The sequence below is a fragment of the Pteropus medius genome, unplaced genomic scaffold (assembly GCF_902729225.1).
Source record: "Pteropus medius unplaced genomic scaffold, Ma_sr-lr_union100, whole genome shotgun sequence".
NCBI lineage: Eukaryota > Metazoa > Chordata > Mammalia > Chiroptera > Pteropodidae > Pteropus > Pteropus medius.
Window position 1 is genome coordinate 13,785,665 of NW_024349796.1, and position 12,986 is coordinate 13,798,650.

The window sequence follows — 12,986 nt, forward strand, 5'->3', positions numbered from 1 at the left end:
CACACAAGGCAGCGGGACAGAGCGGACTGAACGTGAGTTGCCCAGAACTGTAGTTAATATATCCTTCCTTCACGTGTGAACTCTGCCAGCGGGTCTACCGCCATCAAGCAATGGCTTCTTTGAGCTCGTCCCTCTCCGAGGGTTATTTGAGGACTGAATGAGACAACACAATTAAACCGCTCTGCTCACAGTAGACTCTCAGTGAGTGTGGCTTGCCTCCCTACACTTTTCATGCTTACGAGCAGGCATAGCTTTGAAACGCCCATGATTGAAGAAGCTCTTTTATGTGTTTGCTTCCTACCATCTTTTTAATGAACGCTTCTAATAAGTCAAAAATAAAAAAAAATCATTTCCATTACCCTTTTGTGAAGGATACAAAGAAGAAAGAAACGTTGACATTGATGATTTTAGGAGCAATAACATTTAATGAAGACCGTTTAAGGTGTTGGGGCATCTAGCTGAAGAACTTGGATGACGATTCTTGCCTGAAAACTATATTTGATTAATGATAAGAAGAAAGAGTATAGACAGTAAGTCCTGCATGAGTTCGCGAAACCAGTTTGGCTAGCTCATGATGGGGGAGTGTTGGAAGATAAGGCTAGAAGTTTGAAAGCCTGAGTGAGGCCAGATTATGGATAACTCAGGAATTTGGACTTTATCCTGTTGCCAGTTAATAGGAAACCATAGGTGGTTTCTGTGCAGGAAGCTGACACAGTCAGAGATCGGTTTAAGATTATTAATCTTGTAGCAGAATAGGATGACTTGGATATAGAAAAGCAACCACAGCAGGAGAATAGCCTGCAGGACTATTGCAGTAATCATGGGATAGGTGACAAGAGCCCAAACCAGGCAGCGAAGATGAAAAAGATGCAGAAATAATTTTATCGACGACCTCAAATCTCCTTTTTTAAAAACAAGAATTAAAATGTTACATTCATTATTGGGAAATTATGATAAAATATGTGAATTCTTCACAAAGCAAGAACACTGTCAGAGATCAAACATATTAAGAAAACTAATGAGATATGATAAAATTAGAATTTTCATTGACATTCTGCATTCTTTAGTGAATGAGGAAATAGATGGTCATCCAGAACAAGTCAAAACTTTTTTAATAAGCATCCATGTAACATGATTTACCTGATAATTCTTAGCCAGCTCTTACAAAAGAATTATTTTAGTTGGATTGGGTTCTGAATATGGAGAAAGCGTGGAGGTCACATATGGTTCCATTTCATAAATTCTAGGTTATAGGAAGTTCACATATTGCAAAGGAAAGACTTAGAAGCTCTGAAAAGAGCAACTAAATTGATTTGTGATACAACTGTCATTGGTGCTGAATTAACAACTGACACAGGCAAACTATCATATCATTATGAAAGAATGCAAAAATCCTGCGTCTATATCAGAAATATGACATTCACTCTGTAGAAGAACCTCAAGCTTAGCCAAATTGATGTGGTTTAAGTTAATATCTAACTTAGCTAGTTCCTTTCTTCCTTTAGTTCATTGCAAAGCTTTGTCTGTATCAGATAGTGTTCTCTCTCTCTCTCTTATCAGTTTTGCAATCCAAGAATACCATTCTTAGCCTTTGAGTAAGTTCTCAGTCATCTATGGAAGCCAGAGTTCAAAAGCTTTAGTACGTCATGAAATTCCATCTTTCTTCCCCTAATATAGCCCAGCGATTCTAAACCTTTCTCTCTGCTCTAACCACTGTCATAATAAATTCAGAGATCACAATCAGTCCAGAGAAGTAGCTCATCTACTGGAGGAAAAGTTCTCGGCATTACAGACATCTTCATTTGAGAGCAGGAATGATGCAGCCACAGTCCCTTTCTTCCTGGGGTAGGTGGTGGAGAGGGGTTCAGGCAAAGCACAGGTTTTGGAGTCAGACTAGCTAGAGTCTCAATCTAGTCCAGACCATCTATGAGTTGTGTGCTCTAGTAGTTTGCCATACTCGAATATTATAGCCTGAGTAGCTTAAGCAACAGAGATTTATTTTTTCACAGTCCTGGATCCTAGATGTCCAAGAACAGTTATTGTCAGGGTCAGTTTCTTCTGAGACCTCTCTCCTTGGCTTGTAGATGGTCATCTTCTCCCTGTGTCATCAACTACCTGTGGTCTAACTACCTGTGATCAAATTTCTTGCTATAAGGACATCCATCAGTCATATTGGATTAAGGCCCAACCTCACGACCTCATTTAACTTAATCACTTCCTTAAAGGTCTCGTCTCCAAACAAAGTCACATTTTGAGGGTCAGGATCTCAAAATATGAAACATCCTAAAGCCATTCTGTGTCTTGGTTGTCTGTGTGGGACAAACTTTGGACACAGTCAAGTCTGAAGAGTTGCAGGTGTTGACTGTGGGGTAAAGGCCATACCTGACATACCCCAAACAGAAATCACTGTTCCAACGTAAGCATATTCATAACGATCTTTGCTTTCCACTTTTAAAGCTAAGGTTTTTGTTTTGTTGGGTGCTGTTGATTTTTTAAATAAAACTAGGCTTATTTGATATATTGATACTCAAGGTAGACATTTTTAAACTATATTTCTTAGAGGAGCTGCCAAAACCGGCATATTACAAATATTGGGACACTTACCTAAGTTGAATCCATAAAGATGTGAGATTTATTTAGAATTCACATTCTTGGAAGAATGGCATTGTATGCCATCTATCTCTATATAATGATCTTACCGATTATTTTATTTCTTCTTTACCCTCAATTTTCACATCAAATAATCACTAGGTCCACCAGGAACTACTCACCAAATATCTTGATAATATATTCTTTCCTCTCCATCTCCGTTACCCCCAGTGTAGAGCAAGTCCCCAGCAATGTTTTCTTTGGCATCCGGGGTATAGGGTGTGGACTATTGCAATAGGCTTTTCCCTGTTTTTTCTCCCTCTAGTCCTGCCCTGTCAAATCCATAAAAACTACTGCCAGATGGGTCTTCACAACTGCAAACAAGACTACATCTCTAACTTATCGTCTATAAATTGTCCGGTACCGCACATAGCTGTTTACTAGATTTTTTTTTTTTACTAGGACCGAAATTGAGGATAAAGTTGCCATGTGTGACGCGGCCCCAGCATTAACTACCGCTGTCAGAGGCCGTTCCGCAGTGAACGTGGCGTGATTGCTCTCTGCCTTTCTGTCCTTCCATCTCACACTGATACTTGATCGGTCTGTGCCAGCACCGACCTAGAGAAGCAAGTCCAAGATCCTTTTCAAGACTTTCAACCACGGCCAGGGTACGCCTGACCACTCGCTGCCTGCAAGCCCCTGGCGATCCACTCGTTGGCTCTTGGAATTCTCTCCCTCTCCTCGTTGCTTTCCGTGAGCAGGTAACCGCCCTCCTGTCTTTCCACGGCACTTTGACGGTGCCTTTTATATGTCGCATCAAGCCCTAATTATCTGTTTGCCCTTCAGTCCCCCTCCTGGACTCAGGCCTCCTCCACGGCAATTCCTTCACCCTTATGTCTCTACTGCATCCAGTAGCGTTGACGCAAGAGCCACTCGAAATGAAAAACTCAGGAAGTAAGACAGTGAGAGAGACTTTCTGCACCTCAATATTTTTCATTTTCACCATGTTTATGGAAAACTTCATGAAGAAAACAGAATAAAGGAAGGAGAGAAAGAAAGCCAGGAACGAGTACGGAATAAGGCTGAATCTTGCCTAATAAAGGTTGGTGGTTGAGAACCACACCTGATGTGGCACCTCGCCCAGCATTCTAGAGGAGGCTTTGCCAGAAACTCCAAGAAGACAGTTGGGAAAGGAGGGAGAGAGGGAGAAAGGGGAGGTAGCTTAAATTAAATTAAAAAAAAAAAGAGGAGGGGGAGAAGTAAAGGAAGAAAGAATGAAGAAGCAAAGCAAGAAGAAAAAAGAAAAAAGGAGAGCAGAAGGAAAAGGCGAGGAAGAGGAACAGGGAGATGAAGCCGTCCCCGAGTGAGCCTGCCGATCTTCTTTGCCTGTTCTTTGATTTCTATTTGGATTCTTCACTTTTAAACCCCATTTAGCATAAAAGCAGAAAAACTAATCCTTCAAGGTCCCATAAGAATGGCTTTGATTTTATTCTCCTTAGAGACATCACAACATTGTGACTCAAGAGAACTCGCCTAAAAGTGTTCCAAACAAGAATTAGCATTACGAAGCTCTTGGCTGTGAAAAAGACAAAATGACTTTTTCAGCCCAGAGAAGGACTTACTGGGAAAACCACGCCCCTTGTAATGCCTGTGAACTGAAGGGACACATAAACCTTGATAACAGAGACCACACACTTTCCATGGAAGGCGGTGGCCCCAGAGCTTATCACATGAGAATAGTCTAGAACTGCCAATCATGTTGGTGCTTCTCATCTAAAAAAAAAAAAAAAAAACATTTCCAGGATATTTTGCCAATTCTTTAGCCTTGGGTCAGAGTATTTAGGTAATCACATGATGAATAAAGTTCGTATTTTCTGTTAAATATTTTAAAAGTAAACCAAAAGAAAATCTTCTTAACCACCTAGAGAAACATCTACCTTCCCCAATACATGTCCCACTTAATAAAGTTATTCACCCAACTGCTATGATTAACACAGAACTGACCGAACTGAGCCCTTTACTTCGAAGGAGAATGACCTAATTTTCAAAGCTCCAACAACTCAGATTTCTTTATTTTTCAAAGATGGCTTTTTAAGTCACAGCTTCAGCAACTATTAAGTACAAACAGCATCATAAGCCCCATGCTGGCTATAGAGAGACAGTCCTAAGACAGTGAGAATAAAGTCAAGAAATGTTGTCACTATGACTTTTATTCCAAGAGAGACTCCATCTTTTAAGAATCTGCAGTATTTGTAACCAAGATCGATTTTAAATTTTAGATTGGGCAAATACTCTTAAATGCAACTTAGAAAAATAATTTCTTATTTTTCGGCAGCATTTTCCCTGAGTCAAACACATGACCACCCAGTTGCAACAGACTTCTCTTCTTTAGATTTCGGGGGTGCAGCCTCACAGCGTCAGGCCCTCCACCAACGCCTCTGCTTGTGTCGTGGCATCGTGTGCTTACGTCGGTTACGTTTGATCTCTACCCTTCGCGTGCCAATTGTGCTTGTTTCTCTAACTCGGTAGAGTGTAAAGCAGTGGAATATGAACCCTTGAGGAGAGCTACAGCATCTCTGAGTGTAAAGCAATGGAATATGAACCCTTGAGGAGAGCTACAGCATATGCTGAGTCCTTTGGAAAGCCTTGAAAAGGAAGGCCGCTGCAAATATTTCTGCTGAATTAGGTGTGGGCCAGATGCTTCGAAAAGATTGGGAGAAAGCATAAACATCTAGAAGGATTCTGGATTCAGAAGATTTCACATGTCTCTGTAATTCTGGCCTCACTTTAAAGAAACTGAAATTGAGAATTCATAGACGAGGCATTATGGGTGTGAGTATCTGAGGAAGACTGTGTGGTATTTCAATCGGGCAGCTGATGCGTGAACCGAAGGTCCGGTGTTTTAGAAAAAAACTAGAGAATTAGTGTACGTTCGTTACATTGAAATAAACATGTTTGAGGAACGTATGCGTCGGTTTTTGTGACCCTCTCTTTATAGAGCATTTTCAGTGAGCCAGGCCACGGCAGGTCCAGTGACTTCGACAGCAAAACGGAGGGATGGCAGACACACTGTTATGGTACATGCCATGAAAGGCACACGGGTCACCTCAGCCATGTCAAGCAGGATGCTCAGCCTCTCTAAATTGTGATTTTTTTGTTTGTAAAATGGGAAAAACTATATCTGTCGGGCTTACTTCATGGCTTCTTTTTGATAATCAAACGAAGTAATAAATAAATATATTTTATAAAGTTCAAAATGCTAAAAAAAAAAAAAGGCAAACGGATCTCCTGAGCTTCAAACTCCCAAAGATGGGGTCCGTGTTTTGTCTAACTCTATATTCTGAAAAAGCCCAGAGAATGGCACTTGTAGAGAGTTAAAATAATAAGTCTTTAATAAATGAGTTAATGGGCGAATGGACCGGTTTTTCCTCCGCAGTGATTGTACCCATGGAAATATGGCCTTTGTGATATGGTGGCAGGTGGGCTTCATGGACATCCTAGAACCTGCCCTCGTTTGGGCCACTTCTGGCCATGTCTACAGAGGAGGTATGTGCCATCCCTTTTGCATAGGTTCAGGTGACGCACGATTGATATTTACTAAATAGTGTTTATTGTGTGAGTCAGGGAATGAATGGGTGAGTGAATGAAAATGTTCAGACTTTTTTTGTATCCCTGTTTTCCTCACAATAGGATTTGGTGGTTGTTCAGTTAACAGAGTTAACGAAGTCAGCATTTGGTAAATGTTCAATGAATAAATAAATTAATGTGTAAACTCAATGTATGAACATGGAGATAAACGTGTCTCTTGTATTTTACAGTTTTGTTGAAATATAATTGAAATATATTGTGTACGTTTAAGGTGAACAACTTGTTGATTTGATACACATATGCATTAAGCACACTTATGTACACTTGATATATTTATATATAGTACTATGATTGCCACCGTAGTGTTAGCTAATTCCTTTATGAAGTCACATAATTACTATTTCTTTTTTGTGGTGAGAACATTTAAGATCTACTCTCATAGCGACTTTCAAGGATAGAAACACAGTACTGTAAACTATATCACAACGCCGTGCATTAGATCCCCAGAATTTATTAATTTTCTAATTGCAAGTTTGTACTCTGACCAGCATCTCCCATTTCCACCACCCCTGAGCTCCAGATAACCACCGTTCTACCCTCTGGCTCTGTGCGTTAGGCCTCTGTCGATGCCACATATAAGTAATATCATAAAGTATTTGTCTTTCCCTGTTTGACTGATTTCACTTAATGTAATGCTCTCATGGTCAATGTCTTCTTGCAAATGGCAGGACGTCTTTTCTCTTGGTTGGTATATATAATATATATAATGTATATAGTCTTACATTATATATAATATAAATCATGTATATCACATATATAATCTGATTATATACATATATGTAGATTATATGTATACATAACCTCACATTCATCTGTTGATACACGCTTAGGTTATTTCCATATCTTGGTTGTGAATAATACTTCAATACTGCAATAAACATGGCAGTGAGGATCTGTCTTCAACGTCCTGTTTTCCTGTCCTTTGAATCTAAAGCCATAAGCAGAACTGCTGGATCATATGTTAGTACTATTTTTACTTTTTAAAGAAACCTCCACACTGTTTTGCATAGTGCTCCATGTTGTTTTCATTAATTCCCACCAACTGTGTACAAGAGTCCCCTCTTCTCTCCACCCCTGCCAACACTTATCTCTCATCTTTTTGATGACAGCCATCTAAAGGGTATGAGGTCATACTTCATGGAGGTTTTCATTTGCATCTTCCTTGACAATTAGTGATGTAGGGCACCTTTTTATGTATCTGTTGGCCATTTGTGTGTCTTTTTTTAGAAAAATGACTATTTAGTTCTGTCCATTTTTAAATCAGATTTTTCGTTTGTTTGTTATTGAGTCGTATGAGTCCTTTACGTGTTTTGAATATTAACCCCTTATCAGATAGGTGGTTTGCAAATATTTTCTCCCATTCTGTAGGTTGTCTTTTCATTTTATCTATTGTTTCTTTCACTGTGCAGAAGCTTTTTGGTTTGATTTAGTCCCACTTATTTATTTTTGCCTTTGTTGCTTGCGCTTTGGAGTCACAGCCAAAATTATCATTGCCGAGACCAAGGTCAAGGAGCTGTCCCCTGATGTTTACAGTTTCAAGTCTTACACTTACATCTTTAATCCACTTCAAGTTAATTCTTGTGAGTGGTAGGAGACAGGAGTCCAGTTTCATTTTTATGAATGTGGTTATTTAATTTCTCAACACCATTTATCGAAGAGACTATCCTTTTCCCAATGAGTATGAGAACACACTTCCTGCCTTTTAAACTTAAAGCATCTTGGAAATTGTTCCTGATCAGCATACATAGATCTATGTCATTTTGTTTAACAACTTTACTATCGTTCATTTTACCATTTTCTCACTAATTTCATGCTGTTACCCTACACAATGTTGCAATAAATTCATTTACACACACACACACACACACACACTTGTTTATACACCTGACTGAATCTGTAGAGTGAATTCCTAGAAGTAGAATGTCTAGGTTAAAAGAGTTTAGTAACAGGAGGCAGAGAAACTGACTTACTAAATTTATTTTTTAGATTTGATGATTTTTGAGAATATTAGCCCTGTCCAGAAAAACAACGAATGGATTTATTTTCTCCCTTGAAGTTAAAATGGAACTTTAAGGGCATTTTGCACCTGAGGTGGGACAATATTAGACAACCAGTCTCAGCTCTGTATTTGGGAAACTTTCAGTTTTTAGCATAGAAAAAAAATTTTTACAGAAAATCTGAAAACTTCCTGGAATAAAGATGTCAGGAGATCACTTTCATCTCTTTGGAAAACTCATCTCGAACATGATCAGATTGATAGAAATGCACTTCTTTCAGATTCATTTCATGTTCATTTGTTTGTTTGTTTTTTGCAAAGCAAATAATTAATTATTGATTTTCTTCAGCCCTCCCTATCTCAATGAGTACTTTTTAAAATTGCTTTAAGGTGATAGGAATCATAAAAAAATTTAAGTGCATCTACCTATTAAACAGAGAAGAAATATAGTCATCCACGTGAACGCTAATGTGTACAGATAAATATAACTAATTAATGATAAAGAGTATGTTTTCCACTTTGACTGAATGAAAATAGTTTAAGACACGAGAACAATCTGAGTTAAAAACTGGTACAGAAACTAATCCTATAGATGCAGTTAGTTCTTGCTAGAATTCACTAAAAAGGTATTTTACAGCCAAGATACAAAAGCAACCTAAGTGCCCATCAAGAGACGTTATGCCCATCAAAAGAAGTTATGGTACATATATACAATAGAATATTACTCAGCCATTAAAAAAATGAAATCTTACCATTTGTAATGACATCAGGAGCTATTTAAAAAACTAATTTATTATTGAGAATAGTTTTTAAAGTGATTAGCTTAGAGTTGTCTGCAAACATACAGAAAAAATTAATACAGAACTATTCCATCTAAAGCTGTTGGTTGAAGAAATCAATTGCCATTTATAACAGTTGTTCTCAGTCCTGGCTGCACATTAAAGTCATTGAGAGCTTTTTAAAAAACACAAATGTTCAACCGAACCAATTAAAACAGAATCGCTGGCTGCAAGAGGGGAGTGACAGGCATGTACATTTTTTAAAGTTTTGCTAGTGATTCTAACTATGCAGTTGGGGTTGAAAATTACTAGTTACAGAAAGATAAGAAGCAGGAATGTAGACTGGAACTCTTTCTGATAACTACCAGGAGGCCAAAGTAAGTGTGAGACAGATCACCTCTCTCATTGCATGTAGATTTAGAAATGAAATGGCCCCAAGAGCCTGTTTTATTTTTCCGCAACTCAACAAATTCGAGGATGTAAAAATGGGACAGAGTGAAGATTTAAGAACGTGAGTGGAGACCTCTTTAGAGAGTGCGGATGTTATGGTAGAGCTTTCCTTCTCTGAAGGAGGCATCGTGGACGCTACTTTTTGCCTCATACATAGAGGAGGGACTTCGATGGGTACACTTAGAGAACGCTGAGATACATTTCCTGCCACTGGGAGACACAGGATTACTGTCTGATCCATGCATGAGACAGCTTTATCAAGCATAGATTAGTCTGTTTTCTACCAGCCAGCTGGTAGAATCAACAGTGCTATAATGTGGGAATCGACTTTCCTCTCAGAGTTTGTCAGGGCAAGAAGCCATAAGTGTTTTCCTGTAGAGAATGGCAGTGACATTGGGAGACAGATCCTGCATGGTCGCTCACCAGCATGAGTGACACGAGAGGTGAGCCAACTCAGCAGAAAGAGGTAGGAGGAGTATCTATATGTGAAAAGTAGGGTTGCAGGCGATAGCTTAGAATAGAGTTATATCTTCTTGGGTCTACAGGAGAGCAGAACCCTCCAGAGCCCACAGAGGCCACCCACGATATCATCTTCTAGGGCTACATTCTAATGAGCTGCCAGCTAGAGGACATAAAACCATGCAGCTCAAATATAAATCAGCCTTTTCTTTTTCCTCATCCTCCTTCTCCTACGGCAATACTGAAGAGAGTAGAAGAGCTAGCAAACACAGCAAGAAGAGGAGGTAAATCCATCCATGTCCTCGTTCTCACTGCAGGTTGCCATCTTAATGCCTACCCAAGATGGGGAAGAAGATGATGTTAACAGTTATTGGAGTTGGACTAGCACAGTTTCTCTATAATCCCTAAACTTACAGAGCACGGCAGGAAGTGAAAACCAAGCTCTTAGTCAAGTGATGTTCTAATTAAAGATTTTAGTCTTGACATGACTTACTCATCCTTTTACCTATCAGCCTTTTTATTCCCTTGATCCTGAATATCTTCCTGCGTCTTAATCTGTGGCTTCCTCGCTAGGGTTCCTTCATTTGTCTTGCCTACTTCTGAGAACTATCTAGTAGTTGATGTCTTCTCAATTTTTTCTTGAGAACCCTGATTTCTCATTTGCTTCCCACTCTGTCGTGCGGTATTACTTCTCAGTGACGTCTGCACGTATTCAAGTCGTCACCCTTTGCACTGCCAACCCTCATCAACAGCTAGGCAAGCCTCATCATGAAACAAAACACAACAATTAATTAGTTATTTTCCTTTCCGGCTTGTTTAGGTAGCATTTTGGAGATGGAGGCAAACAGCAAAGGGCAACACAGTATGTAGAGATCTCATTAGTGAAGCATAAAAGTACACACCAGAATAAAACTGGACTGTGAGCTCATGCAAATTACAGAGCTGCAAATTCAGGGTTTTTTGTTTGTTTGTTTTTGTTTTTTGCATTTGATGAACTGTGTGCTATAAATGCACTGGAGATCACAGGACCTAATACGGTCATGTCATGTGATATTTTAAAAGTCACACACAAAATCGGGCACCTTTACTTTTATATGTGCTCGCTTTTAAAATGGTATCGAAAGCAGGTTTCAAAATGATAAAAAAAAGAAAATGTTCAATTTCTCGTTAAGGGTTTGAATTTTGACAAAGTAGGAAACTCGGATAATTATTACAGCGACGACTTGCCTGCATAAGGTCATTCTTTAGGACTGGAAATCACTTTCTTTTTATTGCTGTGATCTATCCCCGGCTGTCTCTCAAACTACTCTGGACGGTTCGCTGAGCCCGTCTAGTAGGAAACCTCAAGGGAATGCACGGCTGCAATACATAAAGCAGAAGTTTGGGTTCGTCATTGCATTTTCCCATTTTCCGTTCCTCAGATGTAGAATGCTAACCAAAAAAACCAAAAAACAAAAAACAAAAAAAACCAGAGTATCACATACCACTGTGTTAATGAGAAAATCGGTAAGGTGACATTTAGGTAATTCATAAATCTTCATTAAAAGTACATACAATTTTAAGTAATGAGTTGTAAATTATGCTGTTAATTGCCTTGCTATGAGTAAGATGATCCTTGTATGCCTGCCACTTTCATTCATTACTTCATTCAACGATCATTTATTTGTTGTTTAGAATGTGCTAGACGCTAGACATATAAGGTAGGGTAAGATACGATACTGCTCCTGCTTCACATTTTTGGTGTATTTGCAGAGAAAGGCTTGTGAAAGATAATTTCAGTAAACGGTCAGTGTTATAACTACTGTGCACCAACTCCAGTGATGGAAATAAAAATGGCACAATTAATTGATTGGAATGATTTGGGAGGAAGTGTTGCAGAGAGGAGAAATCTTTGAATGAGTTTTCTAAGCTAGAGTAGGTATTCTAAAGCAAATATGACGATGCTGAGGGAGGCACTGTACACCACAGATGAGCATGTGCTAACATGCTTAGGCATGGAGCAGCTTGCACCTTTGTAAGGTGTCAGTCATGTGATACGGCAAGAGTGTGGGGCATGAGAAATAAAGTCCTAGGAGATGCATTGACAAATGAAGACAACTCCCGGAATACAAAGTATCTTCTATGTGTGCTACAGAATTTGGTGTTACTCTGTAGGCGATGGGGTGTCATTAGAGAACATCTAGAAGGAGAATAACACTGTCAGATTTGGGGTGTTAGACAGATTGTCTGACGGCCATATGAAGGATTGGTTAAAAACTCAAATTTGAATCTTTTGAATGTGTGACAATTGACGCGTAGATCGAGAGGGTCTGTTAAACTCCTACACTGAATGCAGAATTTGCGTGCCTATACACTTTTTCCTTAGAGAAGTTCATTAACCTGCATTTGAAGAAGTTCATTAACAATCATTGAAAAGACATATATTTTTAGTTTTCTATATATGGCTTTCTGTTGAATGATATCCTTGAAACTTATTTCATTTTGTTAATTGATGTCACCTCCAATAATTTTTAATAAAAAATAAAAGATTTAACCCTCCTCTCCCCCCAAAAAGAGATAGTACTGAAAGCCCAGGAATAGGGTAATCACCTCATCCCCCTGGCACTTTCCTGGTTTTAATACTGAGAATATTGCGTTCTGGGACAATTCCAGGAAAACTGGAACAATTAGTTACCCTACAGGGAAGTGAGAAGTCTGTCGAAATGATCCCTGTGCAAGGAAATCAAGAACTTCAGCTAAAGGAGAAGTAATGTCCACAAGAGGTATAATCCATAGGGTGGAGTGGCTAATGGGCTTAAGGTATGGTGGGAAAGGATGAACTGAATATAAACCCTATGCTTCTAGTTCTTGTTACTATATATTTATGGGGTTACCATAAAGGAAAGTTTGTGTGTGTGTGTGTGTGTGTGTGTGTGTGTGTGTGTGTGTGTGTGTAGAGTAAGGATGAGTTCTGTTTTAAACATGTCAATATTAAGTATTTATGAGATTCTGATAAAAATGTCCAATGAGAAGTTGGATATATAAATTTAGCATTACAGGAAATATACCTAGGATGGATATATAAT

The 12,986-nt window shown here is 38.9% G+C and overlaps 1 long non-coding RNA gene across 1 annotated transcript; it reads left to right on the plus strand.

The window, feature by feature from the left end:
* The first annotated feature begins 583 nt into the window (after positions 1-583).
* Positions 584-3,716, plus strand: LOC120619179 (uncharacterized). The gene is made up of 2 exons (XR_005657387.1): positions 584-1,845; positions 3,052-3,716. It is a non-coding gene; the product is annotated as an uncharacterized LOC120619179 (long non-coding RNA).
* Positions 3,717-12,986: the final 9,270 nt, after the last annotated feature.